Below are 25,629 nucleotides of genomic sequence, written 5' to 3' on the forward strand. Positions count from 1 at the left end.
TTATTGTATTATCGCATAGATTTTTTTTGTATTTATTATTGGAAGTAAGAAAATGATTACAAAGTGGAAATTCTAACACAAATAGAAATGTATTAAAAAGTGGAACATGATCACTTTGCTACAACACAACTGTATTTATATAAACTTGATGTAAAAGTAAGGCGTAATGAATGAATAGCAATCAATCCACTCTCAGTAAAATATTGGAAGCATTATTATAGTCAGTACTTGCACTGACTGGTAACGCTGGCCGCTAGATGGCGCTAGTGTAGCATGTTGCATTTCTTCGGGACAATACAAACCTAATGGCGGGCTTTAATATTCTTTTTACGTGTGAGCATAAGAACAGTAAGGTCGTATGTAGGTTACTAAATATTTTATTTTCGACTTATATAATTTATTAACGTAAAATAAAGAAAACATTTCAAATAACATGCATTAAAAAAAACCAACCCACAGAAGTCACGGGGCTAGGAGGCGCTAGTATAGCATAATCAGAATGTATGGTAAATGTAAGAAGTTGAAGGTGTTATACATAAATTATTCTACAGTATTTGATATTATCCCTTTTGGTGGCTTCATTGCCTATAAACTCTAAGTAAAAGCTCCAACATATGTTTTTATAAAAAACACATACTGGCGCTATAATTACATAATATTATACACTTTAGACTTATTCTATATACATTACATGAAGGATAAACAAAATTACACTGGTACATATTATGAATATTTATATTCAAGTTAAAGTTTATATGATAATGAAGCGCACATAACATTTTAAACTAAACATTAGCGTAGAGCACAAAACACTAAAAGACTAATAATATTAATAAGACTAATATGATCAAATTATTGGTTTTTGTAGATTTATGAGTCCACATGCAATCATAACAATATGGTCAACTTGTTGAGTCAAATGGAAGTCTATACAAGAATGTGGCTTTAGAATATTATACTCTCTGAGCCGGCTTATTACACGTTCAACGTGTATACGCAGGGCTGCTATTTGCTTGGATAACTTCACCTCTCTTTTAGTGCTATTTACACCTGTAACAACACTTGGTGGACGCACAAGTTGACAATGTTTGCCTTCTAAAATAGTAGCTAGTTGCTTAAAACCTCTATCTGCCATTACCGACATGCCTTCAGACAAGTTGTCCAAGAAGCCGCACTTTTCCACAATCATCATATCTGTAGTACGTCCACCAAAGCCCTTTGAAATGAAGTTAATAAAGCCATCAGGAGTGATTGATATTAGGTACTTGAGTGTATTGCATTTTTTATATTCTGACCAAGTTAGTGCCTGCTGCAGTGGATTTGATGGCTTCTCTATCTGAATTTCAAAACAGTCTATGATTGATACGACATGTTTGTATCTTGCTCTGAATGGAATTGGTAGTAAGGCTTCTATTGCTTCTGACTTAGGCCAAAATACCAGTTCTGCAAGATGACGAGATAACTTCGGTAAACTTTGCTTAAAGATTCTTGAAGCTTGAGCCTCAGAAAGGCCAAATTCATCACCTAAAATGCTGAAACTAGAGTTTAATTTAATTTTTTTTAAAACGATTAAAACATTTAAAATGTTTATATTTTCAAGGAGTGCTAGGGTTTTAACAATCCAATAAAAATCTTTAAGGATTCCTAAATACAGCTTTGGTTTGTTTTCAATATGCTGCAGAGTTAATTTCAATGACAGACTTTTGAAATCACTATTTGAACTACTATCAACGTACGAATCTGACGTAGCTTGTTGGGAGTATTCTGAACCAGATGCCGATTCCGAGGCAGAACTGTCTGGCTGAAGAGTGACATGCTTTAGTTGTACATTCTTGGTATTTTTATTATGCTTCACAGGAGAAGTACTTACGTCACGAGTAGTTAAACACTCGATTGGACCCCTACTGTGTTCTTTTCCTGTATTTGTCAATTTACTTTTGAATTTCTTTTTCAAATTGCATTGAATGGCTTTCGAATCAGTTGCGTTCTCAACTATCAACATGTGAAAGTTTTCTTCGGAGCTTGATGTATCTTGTGGTCCATCCACATGTTGTTGAAGTATTTGGAGTCCAGAGCATTGAGGCTTCTCGAGAGGAAACGACACTTCCAGTTCAACGTAGTCTTGAGGTTGATTGATGATCTGTTGTGGCACAGACTCATCCACATCAGACAGGCAAGGAGACATTGGCTCGAGACTTGCAACAAACACTTCACCGCCTTTAGATGAGCTTGGATGCTGATCCACCACATTGAGTAGATCTCGCCCATCAGCTCCAATTTGACATTCAAATTTATGAGGAATGGTTCCTTTTTTTAAAAGCACCCTTTTACTTAGATGTTGGGGCCATTTCCGAGCATCCACGCTTAACTGAAAATAAAAATACAACTTATCAAGAGACATTGTATTTATTCAATACAAACTTAACAATGCAAATATAATAAGTATCTTCATTTGAGAATAGCCTGCAAAAGTGTAACAATATTGTAATGTGTGTAGGCTTGTTGTCACTAGGTAATAGACCCACCTACTCAACCTACTGTACTGTACAGCAAACTATTCGTGAAGCATGCAACAAAGAAAAATATGTATTTTTTAAATATTGTGTTCAAACAATAATATTGTAAAAAATATACTTACATTAAAATGATCTTCACAGACATATCGTACGGTTTTATTTGACAGTTCACCCAATTGACTGGACCTATGAATTGCAATACACCATTGTTTTCTAATTGCTGAAATTCGCGGTACAACGAAAAATCTTTTTTCCTTAGTAGTCGCCGAAGTATTTGGGCACAAAGGAACCATACAATATTTATAATTATTTTTACGATCTCGGATCCTACGGTTACTACACGAATCCATGTTTAATTAAATAACAAAACAGTAACAAAACGCAGCGTTAGAATTGGAAGTACTTCGTTTTGACATGACAGATATTATTCAGAAGTGACAGATGTTATGATGTGAAAATCGTACAGATTATCCTTCCGTGGCGGCTGTCTTAGAAGTATAATGGTGATGGTCCTGATTTTAACAAAATCAAATTTAATAATATATTATTATGAGTTTATGAGTACAAGAATAATTTAAATCGCAACATTTGGATAGTATCAAACAAGAGGTACAATATCAAGTTATATGTTATATAACTAGAATGTGCAGCTGTTAAAAATAGTCTCATTGCAAAAACAAAAACCAACCTTGGTACATATAGAATATATAGGTACTTCGACCAACTAAATATATTTTATGAGAACCTTCTTTATACTTGTTTATATATTTCATATTGTTGATAAACCTTCCCCTTTAATTCATTTAATTTTATGTACATTAGGTTTTATTGTAAAATATTTGGATTAAGTGACTGAACATTATAATCGTATATATTCATCAATCCTATAATATTGTGTATAAGTATATTTATATTATATGTCATCTCATTTAATATGGCAGACTGAGATTGCAATATCCTCCCAGTACTGCTGGAATAAAACTTTAAATAAATTAATAAGGATTAATGATCAATAAGAAGGTTCAAGGAAAAAAATATTTATGAGATGTAATATTTTTGGTATGCCTCGTTATTCTCCTCTGCCATTCGTGTGAAATGCGTCGTTTTTTTTTTAAATGTTTTTGGGCTATGTAATTATTTTGTTTTCGCACCCATAAATTATGTTCCGTCTTTCCGGTTTATGAAAAAATGGTCCGATTTTTCGGATTAAAATTTTCAAAAAATCGCCATGGTTTCAAAAATACGATTAAAAAAAAAAAAAAAATACAGAATGTCTTAGAATATTTGCCTAAACCGGAAAATAAAATAAAAAAATGGGATGCAAGAGGCCTATTCCGTTTCTCGAGAACAACATTTATATAAAGAAAGTCAGATCAGGACCAGAAATGTTGTTGAAAGAACTTTTGGAGTTGTTAAAAGATGGCTTCCAGTCCTTTCTTCATAAATTAAAATGCAGGTAGGTACAAGGGATCATTGTAACAAGATCAACCACCTGTATTCATAGACCCCTTGGACGAGGTTAACGATGTACTGGTGCAAGCACCAATCTTTAACAGGGGAGATGACCACGTTCGTCAAACCCTCATTAACTCATATTTTGCCAGATTGATGGACTAATAAATAGTAAAATACTACCCAGCACAAAAAGCCCTATCTTACCTCCTTCTGTACCATTAGGCCTATCGTCCCACGTGTCGGTAAGGAATCCACATAAGCCGAGTGCTGTAAAACCCTGCAATGCAAGAGAGGTTCCACAGTAGACCGCCTTATAAACTGTTTTCTTACTTTACTTCTCTGTGCAGAACTCGGTTTATATTGATTCTTTACCAACCCATGGGGCGACACTTTCTGTAACATCTTCCGCCTGGAGACTCGAACACATGTGTACAATCTCTTGGTACATGAGCGAAGATAATAAAAGTCTTTTGAATTTCAAAACAATAATGTCTTTATTCAAAAATAGCTGTACCCCGCCACGTGTTGCTGTGGCTCAGTCTGTTTTACCTGTCACAGGTGTCATCTAAATAATGTAGGTATGTATATAAAAACACACGCATATTTGAATGCAACATTGTGTCTAAATTTCAAAGCAATCAATGAAGAACTTTCAGAGATTTTCAACAAACGACCATTTACATATATTCAGAGATAGATAGTTAACATGTACAAAATAATTAATGTAACGATAAATCTTCTATTTATTTTATACTTTAATGTTTATAAACTTAGTAAATTACTTTGTTTAATAATAGAGAATACATACTATTAGAAATGTTTTGAACAACTATCTCACATATACATATATTATGTAATATGCATTGGATCATTATTGAATGTGAATAACTTAAGTGTAACTGCATACTCCTACCTAATTTCATAAAATAAATAGAGTACCAAGATGTAGTATATTCTTTTATTTGTATTTTACATAAGTGAGGAACAAAATATATCAAAATAATATAACAAATTAAAATAAAAGAGAAAATAAGTAAGGCACCTAGGTACCTACACTGTAGAAATTGAAAAAAAAGAAGATAAATGGACAAATAGAAAAAAAATGAATAAATCGGAAGGTTGCGGGTTCAATTTCCATCAGCGGCATTTATTTTTTCTCAGAGTTTATTTATTTTTAAATATGTATGGGTGTTTCAGACTAATATTTATTGATTATAATAATTTGTTTATATAAATTCAGTTAAAAATAAGAAAATAAAGGTTTAAAATAATGTTTATGGTATTTTACAATTATGTCCTAAATCCTGTATTAACAATTAGTTAATGTTAATTAAGTATTAATCTTAAGTGTACCGTACCATACCGTCTACAGTACCATACTTATCTACCAGGTAACTATGGTACTGTATATTATCTCCATATATAGTTAGTAATAACATAGATCATTCTAGAAATGTATTACATAGTAAATCACATCAAGGTCGCTGTAGCGACTTGATTAGCGATTGATTAGCGATTGTGATTATTTATTTTTTATTAATGCCCTGAAAAAAGTAAAATTATACCGGTACACTCTCTCGGAAGAAAGAATAATTTACAGCAAAAATACATACTTATACAATGGGAAAGAAACATTTAAGAACATAATATAATGGACTAGTTAATTGTGTGCGAATGCATTCATTCATCTTGTTCTAACAATAATTGACAAACATTAGAAAGAACACAAAAGATTATACGGCCCATAAAGTAAAGGTCACACAGCATTAAAAATATGCATAATATAAAAACCTGGACATGCCATGCATAATATTGCATAAAATGCATTTTTTTTAATTTACAGTTTTAAAAGGAAAGAAAAGAAAAATGCGGTCTTACTGGAGTACCCCGTCGTAAGTACACAATGTACATTTGTTAGTATTATCATGTAATATAATGTAGGTAATTGTGAAGCCAGAAAATACTTCGAATTGTGTACATAAAAAAGAGAAAAATTATTAAAATTAATATTAGTATATTAAAGAATTCACCCAGTAGATAGTGAACAGAGGGGAATAAACTGCTTTCATCTCAGTTTAGTTTTAGCATGACTCCGATATTACTCGTTCTTGTCTCAATAATCCAATTTTTTTTAAACCGGAAATCGGTATGTATAATAGGGGGCACTCCTGTCAAAAGGGTTGGATTTGGATGCTTCAACAACATGAGAATACATTAACTAATAAGATTATTATCTTAAGTAAAGCAACGATAGTGAAATACAAATATTTTGTACTCAAATCTACTAACAGTTTGTTTGAAAACTTGTATTAAGTCAGTCAACAAATTCGTTTACATTTAAATGAGATGAAATTGCTTTTAGGATTGAGGTTTCTGGGGCGCTGCTATCTAAACGGTTGGATTTGGATGCATTAACAACATTAGAATACATTAACCAGATTAACTTAAATGAAGAACTGATATAAAACTAGGAAACATTGTTTGAAACACAAGTTCTTACAAGTAGTTAGTAAACTGCCGTCAACACCATAATAAACCTCAGCTGTGGCGCTAACCAAACTCCCACCTTCTTCCACCACCAGATAGCTCCTGCAGCACCAAAGTGCTGATGTCATCGTCAAACACGCTAGGGAGTCCGTCAATCGAAGTAGCCACTATGTTCCGCATAAAATTTGTGTCCACCGCCAGTCCTCTCATGAATTTCTCTGCTACCGTCCTTGAAGCATTATTAAAAGTCAATTAATAAACATATATACCTGCATGAATTAAACAAAGCATCAGGGCAACCAATTACTAAATATAACAGTTCATTTAACAGCATTATGGCGTTAAGATTAATACCAATTAAGAAATATATTCCAACCTGCCTTGCCCGACGCTTCATATTTTCAAACTGAGCTCGGAGCTGTTTGACAGAATCCATCGCCATTGAAATCGGATATAAGAGTAAGCCATGTCGCCTCTCATTGTTTGAAGATGACTGCGTCGGTCTTTTTATTGGTGAGAATATGGCTATACTTCCTCACCAACATGGCATCGTTTCCTGAAAACACATTTCATATTTATAAGTAACAAGATCGTACAAGGAATTGCTGATATAAAATTAAATATGCACGGCAAATATTATATTTATTAGGTTCAAAATATATATAGATATTTTATAGTTTCTTATAGATATTTTATTACACATGAAAGCACTATAATATTCCTCGGTAAAGCATTATTAAAGTGTGGCAGAATTCAAAATAATATATAAAAATAAACAAAAAGATTTGCCACCATTCCATGGCAGAACATTCAAAAAATAAAACGCAATGCTTTTAGAAAGTTCATTCTCACAAAGTTCAAGTAATTTTACTAACGATAAGTATATACACGTATCGCAAATGTTTTCATAATGATCGTTTATCTCGTTTAGAAGACGAAATTCCACAAAATATTATCAAGCTTTACATAATGGTTTTACGAAAATAAAATGCTCACTTACGTATCTATACGGTTCCAAACGTGTATTATTTATTAATAAGGTTCATATTTATTATGGCAATAAGGTATAATTTACAATACTTACAGTAAGTTGGGATCCATTATAAGTTGTCAAAAATTGAGATGCCTAAATGAACAACAAAAATCACACAAAACAAGCAATCCAACGAAGTGACGGCGCGGCGGGAAAAAGTTTTGACAGATTGATAAAAATACGAGGTGTTGCCAGCGTAAAAATAATTCCTGTCTCGCAAAAAAATTATTCTCTGCAATAATTGCCCGATTCGGCGGGGAACACTGGAACGGATTATTCAAATATAACGGAAGCTTTTTCGGAGTTGAAACAACCCAATTTGTATTTGAATAAAATCGACGTGAAGATTTTTTTACATTTGAATAGAACTCGGGAATCTGAATAATTGTTCAGCTTTTCCGAAACAACTCGCCCTAAGTGAGGAACACAATCCGGCCCTAACACCCCAAAAGTTAAACAGCCAAACATGTCGGTATTACTATTGGCCATTTGCAGGGCTTTTTTTTTTAAAAAAAAGGTGCCGGAACTCACTTCATGTCAATCTTTTTACTAAATAAAATTATATTCAAATGTCACTTAAATGAAATTTAAAGGAGCTATGCCACGAAGCGAACAAAAAAAGGTTGATTTTTACGATATTTATTTTTTTATTTTAGTGAAGACTAAGCTACAGAAACAATAAAATACATACATTATATTTGAAATATATTTTACAAATAATACTAAATTTAAAATATAATTGTAAATACATATGTAATGTATTTATTTATGAACTTGAATAAAAGTTTAGAGTGATTTCCAAAGTTTTTTCCAATTCTCGTCTGATACATCATCTCGATTCCTTTTCTTAGGGCGAGTTGTTTCGGAAAAGCTGAACAATTATTCAGATTCCCGAGTTCTATTCAAATGTAAAAAAATCTTCACGTCGATTTTATTCAAATACAAATTGGGTTGTTTCAACTCCGAAAAAGCTTCCGTTATATTTGAATAATCCGTTCCAGTGTTCCCCGCCGAATCGGGCAATTATTGCAGAGAATAATTTTTTTGCGAGACAGGAATTATTTTTACGCTGGCAACACCTCGTATTTTTATCAATCTGTCAAAACTTTTTCCCGCCGCGCCGTCACTTCGTTGGATTGCTTGTTTTGTGTGATTTTTTTGTTGTTCATTTAGGCATCTCAATTTTTGACAACTTATAATGGATCCCAACTTACTGTAAGTATTGTAAATTATACCTTATTGCCATAATAAATATGAACCTTATTAATAAATAATACACGTTTGGAACCGTATAGATACGTAAGTGAGCATTTTATTTTCGTAAAACCATTATGTAAAGCTTGATAATATTTTGTGGAATTTCGTCTTCTAAACGAGATAAACGATCATTATGAAAACATTTGCGATACGTGTATATACTTATCGTTAGTAAAATTACTTGAACTTTGTGAGAATGAACTTTCTAAAAGCATTGCGTTTTATTTTTTGAATGTTCTGCCATGCAATGGTGGCAAATCTTTTTGTTTATTTTTATATATTATTTTGAATTCTGCCACACTTTAATAATGCTTTACCGAGGAATATTATAGTGCTTTCATGTGTAATAAAATATCTATAAGAAACTATAAAATATCTATATATATTTTGAACCTAATAAATATAATATTTGCCGTGCATATTTAATTTTATATCAGCAATTCCTTGTACGATCTTGTTACTTATAAATATGAAATGTGTTTTCAGGAAACGATGCCATGTTGGTGAGGAAGTATAGCCATATTCTCACCAATAAAAAGACCGACGCAGTCATCTTCAAACAACGAGAGGCGACATGGCTTACTCTTATATCCGATTTCAATGGCGATGGATTCTGTCAAACAGCTCCGAGCTCGGTTTGAAAATATGAAGCGTCGGGCAAGGCAGGTTGGAATATATTTCTTAATTGGTATTAATCTTAACGCCATAATGCTGTTAAATGAACTGTTATATTTAGTAATTCGTTGCCCTGATGCTTTGTTTAATTCATGCAGGTATATATGTTTATTAATTGACTTTTAATAATGCTTCAAGGACGGTAGCAGAGAAATTCAGGAGAGGACTAGCGGTGGACACAAATTTTATGCGGAACATAGTGGCTACTTCGATTGACGGACTCCCTAGCGTGTTTGACGATGACATCAGCACTTTGGTGCTGCAGGAGCTATCTGGTGGTGGAAGAAGGTGGGAGTTTGGTTAGCGCCACAGCTGAGGTTTATTATGGTGTTGACGGCAGTTTACTAACTACTTGTAAGAACTTGTGTTTCAAACAATGTTTCCTAGTTTTATATCAGTTCTTCATTTAAGATAATCTGGTTAATGTATTCTAATGTTGTTAATGCATCCAAATCCAACCGTTTAGATAGCAGCGCCCCAGAAACCTCAATCCTAAAAGCAATTTCATCTCATTTAAATGTAAACGAATTTGTTGACTGACTTAATACAAGTTTTCAAACAAACTGTTAGTAGATTTGAGTACAAAATATTTGTATTTCACTATCGTTGCTTTACTTAAGATAATAATCTTATTAGTTAATGTATTCTCATGTTGTTGAAGCATCCAAATCCAACCCTTTTGACAGGAGTGCCCCCTATTATACATACCGATTTCCGGTTTAAAAAAAATTGGATTATTGAGACAAGAACGAGTAATATCGGAGTCATGCTAAAACTAAACTGAGATGAAAGCAGTTTATTCCCCTCTGTTCACTATCTACTGGGTGAATTCTTTAATACACTAATATTAATTTTAATAATTTTTCTCTTTTTTATGTACACAATTCTTAAGAAGTATTTTCTGGCTTCACAATTACCTACATTATATTACATGATAATACTAACAAATGTACATTGTGTACTTACGACGGGGTACTCCAGTAAGACCGCATTTTTCTTTTCTTTCCTTTTAAAACTGTAAATTGAAAAAAATGCATCTTATGCAATATTATGCATGGCATGTCCAGGTTTTTATATTATGCATATTTTTAATGCGGTGTGACCTTTACTTTATGGGCCGTATAATCTTTTGTGTTCTTTCTAATGTTTGTCAATTATTGTTAGAACAAGATGAATGAATGCATTCGCACACAATTAACTAGTCCATTATATTATGTTCTTAAATGTTTCTTTCCCATTGTATAAGTATGTATTTTTGCTGTAAATTATTCTTTCTTCCGAGAGAGTATTCTGGTATAATTTTACTTTTTTCAGGGCATTAATAAAAAATAAATAATCACAATCGCTAATCAATCGCTAATCAAGTCGCTACAGCGACCTTGATGTGATTTACTATGTAATACATTTCTAGAATGATCTATGTTATTACTAACTATATATGGAGATAATATACAGTACCATACTTACCTGGTAGATAAGTATGGTACTGTAGACGGTATGGTACGGTACACTTAAGATTAATACTTAATTAACATTAACTAATTGTTAATACAGGATTTAGGACATAATTGGAAAATACCATAAACATTATTTTAAACCTTTATTTTCTTATTTTTAACTGAATTTATATAAACAAATTATTATAATCAATAAATATTAGTCTGAAACACCCATACATATTTAAAAATAAATAAACTCTGAGAAAAAATAAATGCCGCTGATGGAAATTGAAGCCGCAACCTTCCGATTTATTCATTTTTTTTCTATTTGTCCATTTATCTTTTTTTTTTCAATTTCTACAGTGTAGGTACCTAGATGCCTTACTTATTTTCTCTTTTATTTTTATTTGTTATATTATTTTGATATATTTTGTTCCTCACTTATGTAAAATACAAATAAAAGAATATACTACATCTTGGTACTCTATTTATTTTATGAAATTAGGTAGGAGTATGCAGTTACACTTAAGTTATTCACATTCAATAATGATCCAATGCATATTACATAATATATGTATATGTGAGATAGTTGTTCAAAACATTTCTAATAGTATGTATTCTCTATTATTAAACAAAGTAATTTACTAAGTTTATAAACATTAAAGTATAAAATAAATAGAAGATTTATCGTTACATTAATTATTTAGTACATGTTAACTATCTATCTCTGAATATATGTAAATGGTCGTTTGTTGAAAATCTCTGAAAGTTCTTCATTGATTGCTTTGAAATTTAGACACAATGTTGCATTCAAATATGCGTGTGTTTTTATATACATACCTACATTATTTAGATGACACCTGTGACAGGTAAAACAGACTGAGCCACAGCAACATGTGGCGGGGTACAGCTATTTTTGAATAAAGACATTATTGTTTTGAAATTCAAAAGACTTTTATTATCTTCGCTCATGTACCAAGAGATTGTACACATGTGTTGGAGTCTCCAGGCGGAAGATGTTACAGAAAGTGTTGCCCCATGGGTTGGTAAAGAATCAATATAAACCGAGTTCTGCACAGAGAAGTAAAGTAAGAAAACAGTTTATAAGGCGGTCTACTGTGGAACCTCTCTTGCAATGCAGGGTTTTACAGCACTCGGCTTATGTGGATTCCTTACCGACACGTGGGACGATAGGCCTAATGGTACAGAAGGAGGTAAGATAGGGCTTTTTGTGCTGGGTAGTATTTTACTATTTATTAGTCCATCAATCTGGCAAAATATGAGTTAATGAGGGTTTGACGAACGTGGTCATCTCCCCTGTTAAAGATTGGTGCTTGCACCAGTACATCGTTAACCTCGTCCAAGGGGTCTATGAATACAGGTGGTTGATCTTGTTACAATGATCCCTTGTACCTACCTGCATTTTAATTTATGAAGAAATGACTGGAAGCCATCTTTTAACAACTCCAAAAGTTCTTTCAACAACATTTCTGGTCCTGATCTGACTTTCTTTATATAAATGTTGTTCTCGAGAAACGGAATTCCTTAAGGGTGTTAGTAAATATGGCTTTATTCCATAACCACCATCTCCAACAATCACTTCATCTCCAAACTCACCGCATTCCAACCTTACTTTGATGCTGCTACTATTAAAAAGATGGGTATCTCCAGGCCACCTGGCTACTATGTTGGTCGACAAAAGAAACAAACCTGTAGTTTTTCAATATTTTTACCAGTTTTTTCGTCATTTTAAATCACGGAAACCAACGATATAAAAACGAATTTCGACAATGTTTTATGTAGAAAAGGTATCTAAACTTCTTCCCACAAAACCTTCAACTTCATAAATTTTAATCGTTGGGTTTTCTTTGCGTTATTTGCCAAAATAGTGAGGGTCGTTATCACCAGTAATTGGCACATACGATATGTCAGACCGCAATTGTGACGTTCGCGCATGCGTCAATCTTTTTCAAAATGGCGGATCGCGTTAACCGGCCGATTTCGGCTGATCACATTTTCATGAATATTTCGTTGAATTTTCTCTTGACGGACGATGAAACAACCCAATTTATGGAAAATTGAGTGGATTGACGTTGTGATGACTTTCTCACACGTGATTTTTTCCGAAACAACTCGCCCTAAGTGTTAGAGTCTAAGGCCGAATGTCTTCCTTTAAGTAACCACCTATCAACATATTTTGAAGGATCGAAAAGTGTCAAGGGTGGTCCCACGAGTTTGATGAACAAGAGTGCCGAAACTGTTTTAGTGTTTAACGAAGCTCTTGTTGGGGTAATAATAAGATTCATTTGCGAAAACCCCCGTTCACATTCACTTGAAGAAATGGGAATAGAATTCAGAGCATATACCAAACGCAAGAGTTTTTCAGAATATGTCTTTTCGAGAATGTATTCGCGAAATCCACGAATCATTTCTCGTTCATCTAGTTGTAGCCTGATCGAAATGTTTCTAATTTCCATCTCTCCAAATGTCAACCGATTATCAATGTCTTCAGGCCAATATTTTTGGTCAAGTACGCGAGCCCAAAGTGCAAACTCGACATCTTTATTATCTAGCAGCCTTTTTTCAATCGACGTTTTCAACGTGGAATAAAATATTTTCGGATCAATAGGAGGATCATTTTTAGAAACTTTTTCGTGAAGTAAAACTCCACGAAAATGCAGATTGCTTATAGCAGCTGCAGCACATTTATAATAGGGTCCAAAATTCTGTTTTCTTTCTTCAAAAACTTGAACGAGTTCATTTATTTTTCGATTTGCAATGTAAAGGTTCACATTGCGATTTTGTAGATCCAAACTAAGTTCCGACAATTCTTGGAGAGCGTCGCACATCAATGCTAGATCCAATAAAAATGCTGTTGATGTTATTTTGTTCTTTAAGCCACTGTAAGTACACTTGTCATTTTTATCTCTTGTAGGGTCATTCATCGCTTCTTCAAAATGACGCACAAGGGATTCATAATTATTCCACACAGCCGAAACTGAACGAAAACTAGATGCCACCCAACGGGTACTTAAAACTCTTCCGATTTTCAGTACCTCAACGCCTAGTGATTCTGCACATAAATGCAACTCTCTATTATTTTTCGGCGACGCATGGTATAAAACATAAAGTTTATCAATAAATGATTTGAATCTATTGATCCCTGAAATTTTCTTTACAACATCACTTACTGATAATTCTAACCTGTGATTAGCACAATGCCAAACTATAATTGAAGGAAATTTTTCTGTCAGCAATTTTTTCACTCCATTTTTAGAACCTAACATCACAGCAGCGCCGTCGCATGCAACCGAAACTAAATATTTTTTTAAATATTCTTCTGTCATCCCATATAAATCAAGAGATTGGAGTAATGATTCAAATATTCCTTTTGCCGTTACGTCTTTAAGTTCAATCAAATCCAAAAACAAATTAATTGGTGAATTCATTCCAACACTTTCGACACAGCATCGAACATACACAATGAGGGTGGTTTTTTGGCTTATGGTGGTAGACTCATCAATTATCAAAGAAATTATATTTTTCGACTGAACAATTTCTTTGAAAACATTTTTTCTCATTTCATCACATATATGATTTACAATGTTGATACATGCGTTAGTGGAATGGAGAATATGACCCATTTCGATCCCATTTAGTTCTTGGAGATTAATTTCACTTTCAAACATATTGAATGATTGATTTTCCTTAGCTACTTTATATGCAGTTCGAAAAATGTTTGCTGTTATTACTTTTTCGCGAGATAACGATTTTAAAAAAGTATTTTCAATCCGCTTATTTTTGGCTTCAGAAATGATTTTTAACGCTGCTTTGTGTGCAATAGATCCTCTGTGATCGAAAATTTTTTTTCGAAGTGACCCCAATTGTAGCTTCCTCTCTTTCCCAGAATACGTAATTTCATTATTGGCCCATTCTTTGGATATTTTCATTCCCATTGTCGTTTCAGTTCCAAGAGTTCCAACGTTTCTGCAAATTGTGCAGCCAAGTTTCATTTTGTGTACGTTCAACCATTCGTTTTTTGAGCAAAAATCGTTTTTTTGATCTAATGACCAGCAGTCTGGCCAATCGTTTTGAGTTCGACCTTGATCCCCGAGATCAGCTCGAGATGATTCAGGAACATCTACATGTACCGATATTTCCATATCTTCTGTCATCGTTTCTGTTACTGTTTTGAGCTTTTTATTTACGGAATCGGCGCCGCTGCCGGTGGTTGAGAAGTAACAGGAAATTTTTTTCATATTTAAACTTGGAGTTGCACTAAATAATATATAAAACAACACGTAATCGTAACACAAACTGACTAAACAAACGTAAATAAAAATATACGCAGATGCCGCCATGCGATAAACGTCAAACCATAAATAAATGCGTCAAACTGTCAAAATCATAATACGCAAAGACATACGTATGAAGCTAGTTACATACGCAGGTTTGCTATTTAAACTATACGGTTACTTCACTATTATCATTTTAACGAATTATTATTGTAATTACTTAAGCGCAAATATTTTTTCGTTTAATTAATTTTTAAATAAAACCGTGACAAAAGGTGCCGGAACGCCGTTCCACCGCGTTAAATGGAAAAAAAAGCACTGGCCATTTGAATCTTAAATCTTATATGACAAATATTTACAATTTGTAAATATTTTTAAATACCAAAAACGTTTGTTTATGGCAAATGATAGTGATCAATAGTACTTCAGAAATAGACTACATAGGTTTTTGCTGTTGAAAATGGGGTTATATACAGATCATAATAAAAGTTTTAAGTCTCTAAGTTTATTTTTCTTTTTTAATACCTACTCAAAACCGGGTCATTACTTCTGCCCCACCTGTATTTCATAAAAGAATATATTTTATTAAGAGAGTGGCGCCAACATAATGTAAGCAGAATAAAGGCGAAGCACTACGAAATAATGCAAAATCAAGTGTTTTTTTTGAAAATGTGTTCGCTTAGAAATATTTTAAAAGCGTTAATCAAATATTGTGAGTAGAACACATTTGGCCATTGAAATAATCGAGCATTTTTTATAAACCCAGAAGAAAATAAAGAATCAGGACTATAAATAATGCTTTAAAGTTCAAAATCTCCTACTTACGAACTCCTTTTCGGCTATGGGTCTGTTGTGTAATATGGAAAATTAAGTTCTTTAGAAAATTATACTAAAACATTTAAATTTTTGTGCCTGAAATTCGCAAAATAAAATAAAACACACCTTTTGGCCATATTTTTCTTGCATAAACCAAAACAATGAGCGAGAATTTAAACCTTATCGTCATCTACATAAAGAGTGTTGTTGTCAGCCCGATTCATAATCTTACTCCACTTGGTATAACTTTATTTACGAAAGAACTTGCGTCGGTAAAAGGCATACCGCTGATAGAACTGTTATCTCTTTCCCACGACGCAAGTAACAGAAAGAGATGTTGCAACGGCGCTCTCAGTGGCAGGACCATACCAATAATGACGACAGAGGTAAAACGATAGCACGGGGGAAGGTAGAAAATAACGTAAGCACACGACATCAATGTGCGCGGTGACGTCAAAAGTTTATTATGCCGAGTAAATAATGTACTATGGGAAGAGCGCGTATGACTCACCTGGAGGTCAAATAACTGGCTCTATAGATGATGATCCTACCTGCGCCTGCGGTCTGCTGCTACTATAGATTGGATCACCATATAATAAATTAGCAAAGGCTAATAACATTAGGCGTAGAATTAATGCAGCACGCGTGTTGGTCATGCTTAGGCGTTAAAAAGTCAGCTAGACCTACATTTAAGCCTCGCTGAAGGTTTTCTTGTTATTTAATATAATTTTAGCTAAGTACCCCACGTAATTTATTTATTTATTTATCAAAAGAAAGTACATATTACATATTGGATGCTTTGCCTGTCCAACTAGGAAAGTTTCCCGTTCTAGGACAGACAATGGGATCCATGGGGAGTGAATGACAATAAATCCATGGGGAGTTTTAACAAGAAATGCCTCTTTTAAAATTAGAAGTAAGATATATAATTTTACATCCGTTGTTTAAAACAGGGCTCGTTATCTCATTCGTTTAAAGCTTTTTTGACTTCCCATTTGCAACATTTTTCAATTACACAAAAAACTTTCTTTCATAATTTTATGGAAATTAATAGTTTATTTAGGTATTAGTGTATTTAAAAAAATAATCTTTTTGTTGTCTTCGAGGAAGATAGTAAATACTTGCTTTTAACTGTAATGACGTAAATTGTGGTTAACCTTCACGGCCATCCTCCACTGGACTGTAGTACTTGACTCCAATGTCAAAGAGAAAGTGTGAAGATCTTAGGGAGATTGCTTACCTGAAAAAAGGAAAACGTTTGTTAAAAAAAAAAGCGAAAATGATTTCATACCGGAGCATTTTACTGCAGAAAAACATCATAAACATAAACAAACACACACACTCGAGATATGTACTCTTCTTCAGTTGTATGGCATTTGGTGTTTGAAAACACATATTTCACCATTTAAGGATTTCACCGTACGTCTCGACTTTATTATTAGACTACAAACTTAAATCACGATATTAAACTATGTATTTAGAAATATGAAAGGCACGATTACGAATATACTAAAAGTTTAACGGGAAAAGGCCTGTAAACCCGTTTTTAGTTCATCATGATCATGGGATGTTTGAACATTGAATTGTCTCGAATGTTCTCGAAATGTCTAGAGTGCGAAACTTCCAGCCCGTATATCTTCAAAAGCACGCCCTTCAGGTAAAAACGGGAACCTTCTTAATAGATGGGGGATAGAGGGCTACCACACCATATAACTCCCTTGATCGTACCGGGACTCGTCGAGTTTTAGCGGCACGCACATTGTACACTTACTTTTATAATACAAGGTTTTCCAATAAGAGGTGTTATTTTGATATTCAATCGTAAAAGTTCAATGTTTTCGTTGCTTGTGTGGCACGTAGCGCCGTCTAGTTGAAAGTAAACGTTGTCCAGATCAATACCATCCAATTCCGGCCATAAAAAATCATTAATCATCTCTCGATAGCGCAATCCATTCACCGTAACTGTTGCTCTAGCCTCATTTTCGAAAAAGTAAGGTCCAATGACTCCGCCGGACCATAAACCGCACCAAACAGTCACACGTTGAGGATAGAGAGGCTTTTCAACAATAACTCTTGGGTTTTCAGAGCCCCAGATGCGACAATTTTGCTTGTTAACTAAGCCACCGAGGTGGAAATGAGCCTCATCACTCAAGATGATTTGCATTTGATTCACTCAAGTGAATTTTAATAATTTCAATGCGTTGTTGAAGCGTGTATCGTTCCATTTTTATTAATGGCGTAGTTTCTACTTGTCAAATGTCAAAAAATGACAGCTTCAAAAGTAACATCTACCGAAATAGCGGGCTATTCAAAATAACACCTCTTATTGGAAAACCCTGTATATATTGATTACGACATAACTTGCAATACCTCTATTTCATATAAACAACACCACACTACAAAGAACAAATCAATGCTCATAATAAGGGCTCCCAATTTTGGTATAGGTAGGTAATTTTATATTCGACATACTATGTAATGCAAAGTATTATTTTAGAAACAGGGGGAGGTAATTATTTACCATGACAGGTCATAGAACATAATATCTTTTGAGTGCCTAACATAATACTAATGATTACATATTATTTATGGAATATTTTGTGGTTACAAATCAAAAGTAACTCGCTCCGCAAGGTTACAAAAAATCTGAGGTAGTTACTAACGACAATACGTAATGCCATACCTTAACCGATATGTAAATCAATATTTGCTCGACAATGGCGAGTATAAAAATATTGACGATTTATTGTCAAGTACTTTATTTACGACACATTGTTACGTATGTTTTATATTGTAACGTTTGTCGTTATTTTTTATCGTCGTTCCGCGGGAAATATCTTTAAAAAAATAAAATATGCTCAGTTCACAACGAGATTAGTTCAGCACTACAGAATAATGAAAAAAACAAGAAAAGCCATGTTTTTAGTGAAACACAGTTAAATAGCCAGGCCTTAAATTTAAAATACATAACCCTGTTTCATCAGTAACGCAGATTTTTATAAATCAACAGCATTTATTGGTTTAACCTTCGAATACTACGTTCGATGAGTGCTTTATTAAATGGTCACTATTTTACAAAATACAAAAAGTTACCCGACCAAATATTATTTGAAAACCCTGGCTTCATAGTTTCTGAAACTTTTCAGAAAGAGCAAGACCTCCAAAAATATATACAATAAATTAAAAAATTGAAATTTAAGAACTCACTTCGGTTACTTATATGTTTTCAAAAACAACATTTGGTCGTAAACCTCTATAAAATCGAACCCTTTTAAGATATCAATTACATCGGTCACAAAGAAAACGCCGGAAGCGAAAAATACAAATCTCAAACAAATAAAGCAATGCTGTTGATTGTACTTATTTTATTTAGCTTAGTGGGCCGCACGAAAACGTCCACGGGCCACCGGTTGTGCATCACTGGTTTAGCAGGTTGCAAATACTGCCATAAAATATTCTGTATGGAGCCTGACAGGGGTGTTCGGACAGGAGTCACCGTCTGATGACTTGATCAAATGGTTTTTACCTTAGCTGTGAGGTGTGATTTTGACTCCCAAAATGAACATCTCAATAGACACATGATTAATTATTATTCAAAACTTACAGTAATAACAAATAACCGATTTTACCGGCATCGACTTAACAAAATAAATCCAATGAATTTTAGTATCATGAAATCATTTAAATTCTGGATATACAGAAGATGTATAAAGAATTATAAATAATCTATGTCCAGAATTTCAACATAACTAATTGCGATTTAAAACAGGTCAGTTCTTAGCCTTCAAAAGATTGATGGAGAAAGACACGAGATCCTAAACAAATCATTTTATTTTGGCCAAGATTAATATCAGTCATATCTCATTCTATGCCTATTGTGCATTACACAATGATTGTTACAATCGATCACCGAATGTGACCTCACGGATCTCGCGTCATAATATGGGCTGGGTTTGCAAAAAAACTGCCTTAGGAGCTGTTACATTGAACGAGTGTACCAGTTTTACGTATTCACTAGTTTGCCAGGGCTTTGTTTGTTTGATAATGAGAGTCAGAGCATTATTACATCCAGCCGATTCTCAGGGCGTTAATTAATCACTGTCTAGTGTTGGTTGAAAACAAAATACGAAGCATCGGTTGCGATCTGAAAATGTTTTACAAAGTGCTCGTGCCAGCACGTACCGAGGGTTCTGTACTCTGCCTAAATAGAAAATTGACCGAAAGAAAACAATGGCCCGTGTTCGCATCATGGCTGCCAGTAATGATAGTTGGATCCACGTAGCTTTTACAGGTGGTTTTCAATACAACAAAACATGATTGAAAGGGAACACAAGCCGGCCTCGGCGTACCGGAACGTTCATATTTAGCGGTCTATTACGCAGGAAGAAAATACAACTTTTTTATATTAGCTCCACACAGGAGGCCCCGAAGAAAATAATTCCCCTCAGGGCCTATGTCATCTTTGGGGATGCTGTATGCAGGGTCATTTTAGGATAGGGAGGAGAGAAGTTTTGGGAAGGAAAAATGTAGGAGGGGTTGGTAGGAATCAGGGGCATTGTGTCCAAGGGTAACGGACATCTTCCGATCCGGCCTGCCGAGCCGTTGTTGTACAGACGCATCCACTGCCAAGACCCTAACAAACCTCATCCCATGAAACTGGACACTCCTGCTAAAACACCAAACGTAGCGAATCACTTGGAGTGACCAATGGCAGAGGTGTTGTACTAATGCTTCCCGCTAATTGATTTCTTCAAACATCAATCTCATATTGAAACGTAAAGCAAAGTGAGAAGAAAATCTAATACTAGAAAATTTAAAAAAAGAATAACTACGCGGAGAAAAATGTGTACGTCTTTTTTTTAATCAAGATACTCTTAAAAATGTGACTGCCGCACCATTTCCTAGTAATATATCAGTCAATTAGAATACTAATACTATGACGGCCGGCATAGTCCAACCGAACCCGGTTCGAACCCGGCCTGCGCAAATAAATTTTATTTGATTAATTTGTGTTATTTCACAATTAATTAATTAAAATTAATTAAAATAATATATAGTATATTTGCGGCACGTTCCAGAGTGGAAGATACTACCAGTATCGCCCTGGTGTAAGACCACCATTCAGAATTGAAACGTTGCTCCAAATGGCTTTAGCCGTGTTTAGTGACTAGATCTGAATAGCCAGGTACTTCCCCACCTTCCTCTTTCCCTTCCCCACTTACCTTCAGCCTCACAACATCCCCCAATTGGGGATGCCATAGTCTCACTGGCTCCAGACGGGAGCAGTTGGGACTCTTGTGAGGTATTCACTATAAAAAAAAAAAAAAATCTGATCACGTGTTCAACGCAAGTGGCTTGTCCGAATAAATATCATGGACGAGATGTGAAAGTATTATTATTTTTCAGAACACGATATGTTACGACTTCCTCATAACATATTCGTGCTTTACTGATAGATTGTTATGAAACTTGTGAATTCATTAGTTACAGGACCGCAATCCCATTTTTAGCAGGAAAATGAATAATTTGACCAGATTTTTAATAAATAAACAATATTTCATATCAGTAAGTTTTCTCCGTGTAAGCTACCAAATATATAACTACTAGTAAGACCTAGTGTCGCTGGGCTCAATTAACTATTATATATTATTTCCATGAATGCAGAGAGAGTTTTTTGACCTTCGTATTGCAGCAAAGCCAATTCAAAAAGAAATATCATTGATTTTGCTCTTTATTTATGAATGAAAGAGTGCGTGGTTGCAATTATTTGCGTGACGCTTGGCTCACTCCGCGATAACGATAAGTGCATTTTTTGGAAATTGGTATTCCAGGCAGTGAGTCTTAGGACGGTAAAAAAATAAGTAAAAGAGATATCAAATCATTCATTGTTCTTTGTCCAAGGACGGGTTGCTCCACAGTGTTAGAACAATTCATCGAATTTCAAATTTTAAAATTCTAGTCCTGTGAATGTCTCATTCAAGTTATTATTTCATTATGGACCGGTTGCTTCACAAAACTGAAATAATAACAGAGCTCGAATAGAACTTCCACAGAACTTTGAAATTTGATGAATTGTTCAAATTCTGTGAATCAACCAATCATTAGTTAATTAATTACACATATTTTTTAAAAGGAAACGATTTATCAAATTCTTGCGAATATAATAAGATGACATAAAATAGATGCAAAACATCGTTTGGTTTGAATTTGAACGAGTCAATAGGCAAAGCTACAAAGCAATCTGAATGAATAAATAATTTCGGTCGTTTATCGCCGTGGTCTTTTGTCGTGGCAAGTAGAAACGAGCATTCGCCGTAGCAAGCGACACAAAAATGCTACATCCAAACAATACAGCCAAAGCAAATAAGTAACGACGGACATGTTTCACGAACGAGTGTTTACGAATCCCCAGCACAGTACCTACAGTACATAATACACAGTACGGTACCTTGACATCCATTATGGAATGGTCAATATCGAAGATTGGATATTGATAGAAAAAACAAACATGACATTGTCCATACCCAATTTGTGAATAACGAAATAGGTATCCATTATTATGGTAGCTATTGCATTTGACACAATCTGCAAAAGCCTGCTAACTACAAAAAAACTATGAGAAAATTACTTACAAAAAAAATGGTAAAACGTCAAGCAATCGAACCTAAAAAAAACTTCCAAGGATAGGTAGGGACAAGGCAATACTTTGTAGAAGGAATGCGGATGAAATGTCAAAAATGAGTTGTTGGAATTTCGGGTCCAAGTATCTTCATTGTATACGTTATCTATCTGGGCATGTGTCAGTCCATACAAACATTTATATTAATAATCGTGACGCCATCTTTGGGTCAACCTGTCCACAAGAGAGGTTAATAACTTGACATCAGGCTCACACAATAGCCACAATGGTTTCCTATTCGTCATGCGTGCTTCTTGGTTCTTTGGTAGCGCGTTGAAATTTGAAATACGCTCATCGATAGTCAGGGCTTACTTTAGTGACAAATTATGACCAAAGGGAAACCATGGGCATAGCAAACATTACATTACATTCAATAATTACATGACACATAAGCTTAAACTGCGATAAACTCGAAATTCATAAAAAAATTGTAAATTTCTCAATTTAAAACACCGAGATTGTGTAATCACTGTTAAAGACAATCATTTCGTGGAAATGTGATAAATAAAACAATTATTATTACGCAAGCCAATGTGTGTGTACAGTTTAATTATTTGTAGTTACTGACGTGTTCTATAGCACGCATTCACGCGATCCTCACATCAAAATCTTAATTACAGTAGGTACGCATTTGCGGGAAAATGTTGAAGGTTTGTTTATAAATCGTGTCCACGTTCAGAGCAGATTTCCACACTTTTCGTAACTTTTTAAGTAAATATTTAACAAACAATGTTTCCGTTGGAAATAAAGAAGGAAAATAGATTTGATTTTCAAAATCTAGGAAGTTCCGTCGAAGACGAAAATGCTTTGATTTACCCACAGACATAGGAATTAATAGACGAGAAGATAATGGCGAGGGGTAAAATCAACTGTTGAAGAACGAAGGGGGTAAAGCTGACTGTGATTCGTCAATAAATCAATCTGACAGTAAATAGGCATCTCGCATTATAATATCACCATTTACTTCTTAAAAGTAAAATCTGCTTTTGAATGAATAGACATTTTTACATGGGAGCGCAAATTACTCGCCACGTTATGAACAAATTTGCGAAGTCCAAATTCGGCAAAAAATTTCTTCTATTTTCAGAGTCGAATATTTCGTTTAAGTATTTAGTTAAGACACTTTTATAAATGTTCATAATTTACTTCCCAGCAACCAACCAGCTTTGTGTTTCGCGTCCAGACGTTTCTCGATGTGATAGTATATGTTTCTACAACTGATGCATATTATACGATGTGAATATGCTTAAAATAAAGTAAAATAATGCTTATATATGGAATGTAATACGACAATTGGGTTTATTCTCTTTTTCACATCTATTTTTACAAGTTTTCATAGCACAAGTCAACATTTTGCCGTGTTATTTCGTAAAATGAACCGATGATGCCTCGACCATAGTTCGCACAAGAATGATGACGTCACGTTTTCAAATTTCACTTGAGGCCATATGCGAGCACAGCCGGCTCCAATGGAACCGGTATGGGGAGTGGGGATAATACGCTTTTAATCACTTAGGGCAGGTCTACTAATATTCATATGTCTATGGATTTACCTAATATTCGTAAGCGTGAACTTGCTGTAGGCATTAATTTGTTTAAAAGGTTTAAACTTTTAATCAATGCTCTTGGTTCCTACCTTTATATATTATTTTTACCGTTATGAACTCCGGTGAAAAATATTATGGGTTATATTCATATAGATCGATAAATGCTGATTCTGAACATATAAGTTTTATTAAATATTATTATACGTAAAATGTATAAATCATAGTTTAAAAACGTATAAAACACCATCCCATTAAAGCACACCGTTTGGTTGGTGCAACTGAATCTACTTATTCATCACAACTATGATTTACAATATCCACATAGAATTGAGTAATAGAACACACACATAGAACATTACGAGGTAGCGTGTAAAATTCGTGGAAAATTCCACAAACTGCGGAGAATTTATAAGACTTTTGCAAGAATTGAGTTTTCCGCGGGGAGAACCTTTTTGCGGGGATTCTGGTCATTTCTTGATTATCCAACCATATTGAAAAAATTATATTGACAATAATTGTGAAAACGCACTATATTTCGCATTGATCGCAACAATTTTAAAAAAATCAACTTTTAAAGCCTAAACGAAAGAGAAATTCGAAAATGACTAAATTATAAAAAAATAAGAACGAATTTCAATAGAATTTTGTTTCATTTTAGAGGTAAAGAAACTTGTTACAATTTTGTGAGGAATTCAAACATCTCTTCATCTATTGAGGATATTTTAGAATATGTATATGCATTGGCAACTCGGGTTTTTAACCGTATATTTGAACCGATGAAAATGTTTTAATGCAGGTTTTTAAACACCTTTAAATTGTGCGATCATGGACGCATTATTGCACTTAGGTTAAGTACGATAACCTTAGTGACGAGATGCTAATATTTTACCTAGGGTTCTTCAATGTTATATAATCTTAAGAATAAAAAACATCTGGACTCCCATACAAAATACAGCGCCAAAATAAGTAGTCTTTTTGAGAATAGTAACGTCACATAGATTTGGTGCGTTCTCGGTAGACACGAAAAATTAAAACTAACTATAAGATCAAATAAATACATTTACTGGTATTTAAGATAGAATTATAAAAAAATGTTAAAAAATGGAATGGAAATCCTAAAAAAATTATAATGATAATAAAAAAATATATTGGCACACCACAACGGTCCGTCACGTTTCATATAAAAAAAATTGATTGCGTATTTTAATTTTATATTCAAATAAATGTTAAAATATTACAACACAACTCACATGCATAGGTAGCATACTATTATAAGTATCACGTATCACACGTCTTCCATAGGGTAGGTGCCTTCCAAACACGAGGAACAATAGAATTTGTGTACCAAGATACTATAATGATTATTATAGTAAATATGTCCTTGGCCGTATGATCCGAGCTAAAGCTGCGGAGATGATTGGGTATACAAT

The 25,629-nt window shown here is 33.9% G+C and overlaps 1 protein-coding gene and 2 long non-coding RNA genes across 3 annotated transcripts in view; 1 reads left to right on the plus strand and 2 right to left on the minus strand.

Moving 5' to 3' along the window:
- Positions 1–25,629, minus strand: part of RhoGAP19D (Rho GTPase activating protein at 19D) — a 259,071-nt gene that overhangs the window by 98,294 nt on the left and 135,148 nt on the right. The gene's annotated exons all lie outside the window — the stretch shown is intronic.
- On the minus strand, positions 5,267–7,899 carry LOC149421783 (uncharacterized). Its single transcript, XR_016302511.1, has 3 exons — positions 7,543–7,899; positions 6,835–7,014; positions 5,267–6,687 (listed from the first exon to the last, which is right to left on the minus strand). It is a non-coding gene; the product is annotated as an uncharacterized LOC149421783 (long non-coding RNA).
- On the plus strand, positions 8,340–10,413 carry LOC149421784 (uncharacterized). The gene is made up of 3 exons (XR_016302512.1): positions 8,340–8,706; positions 9,235–9,414; positions 9,562–10,413. It is a non-coding gene; the product is annotated as an uncharacterized LOC149421784 (long non-coding RNA).

Source organism: Hesperophylax consimilis, chromosome 8, assembly GCF_061612785.1.
Source record: "Hesperophylax consimilis isolate HC1 chromosome 8, BYU_Hcon_1.0, whole genome shotgun sequence".
Taxonomy (NCBI): Eukaryota; Metazoa; Arthropoda; class Insecta; order Trichoptera; family Limnephilidae; genus Hesperophylax; species Hesperophylax consimilis.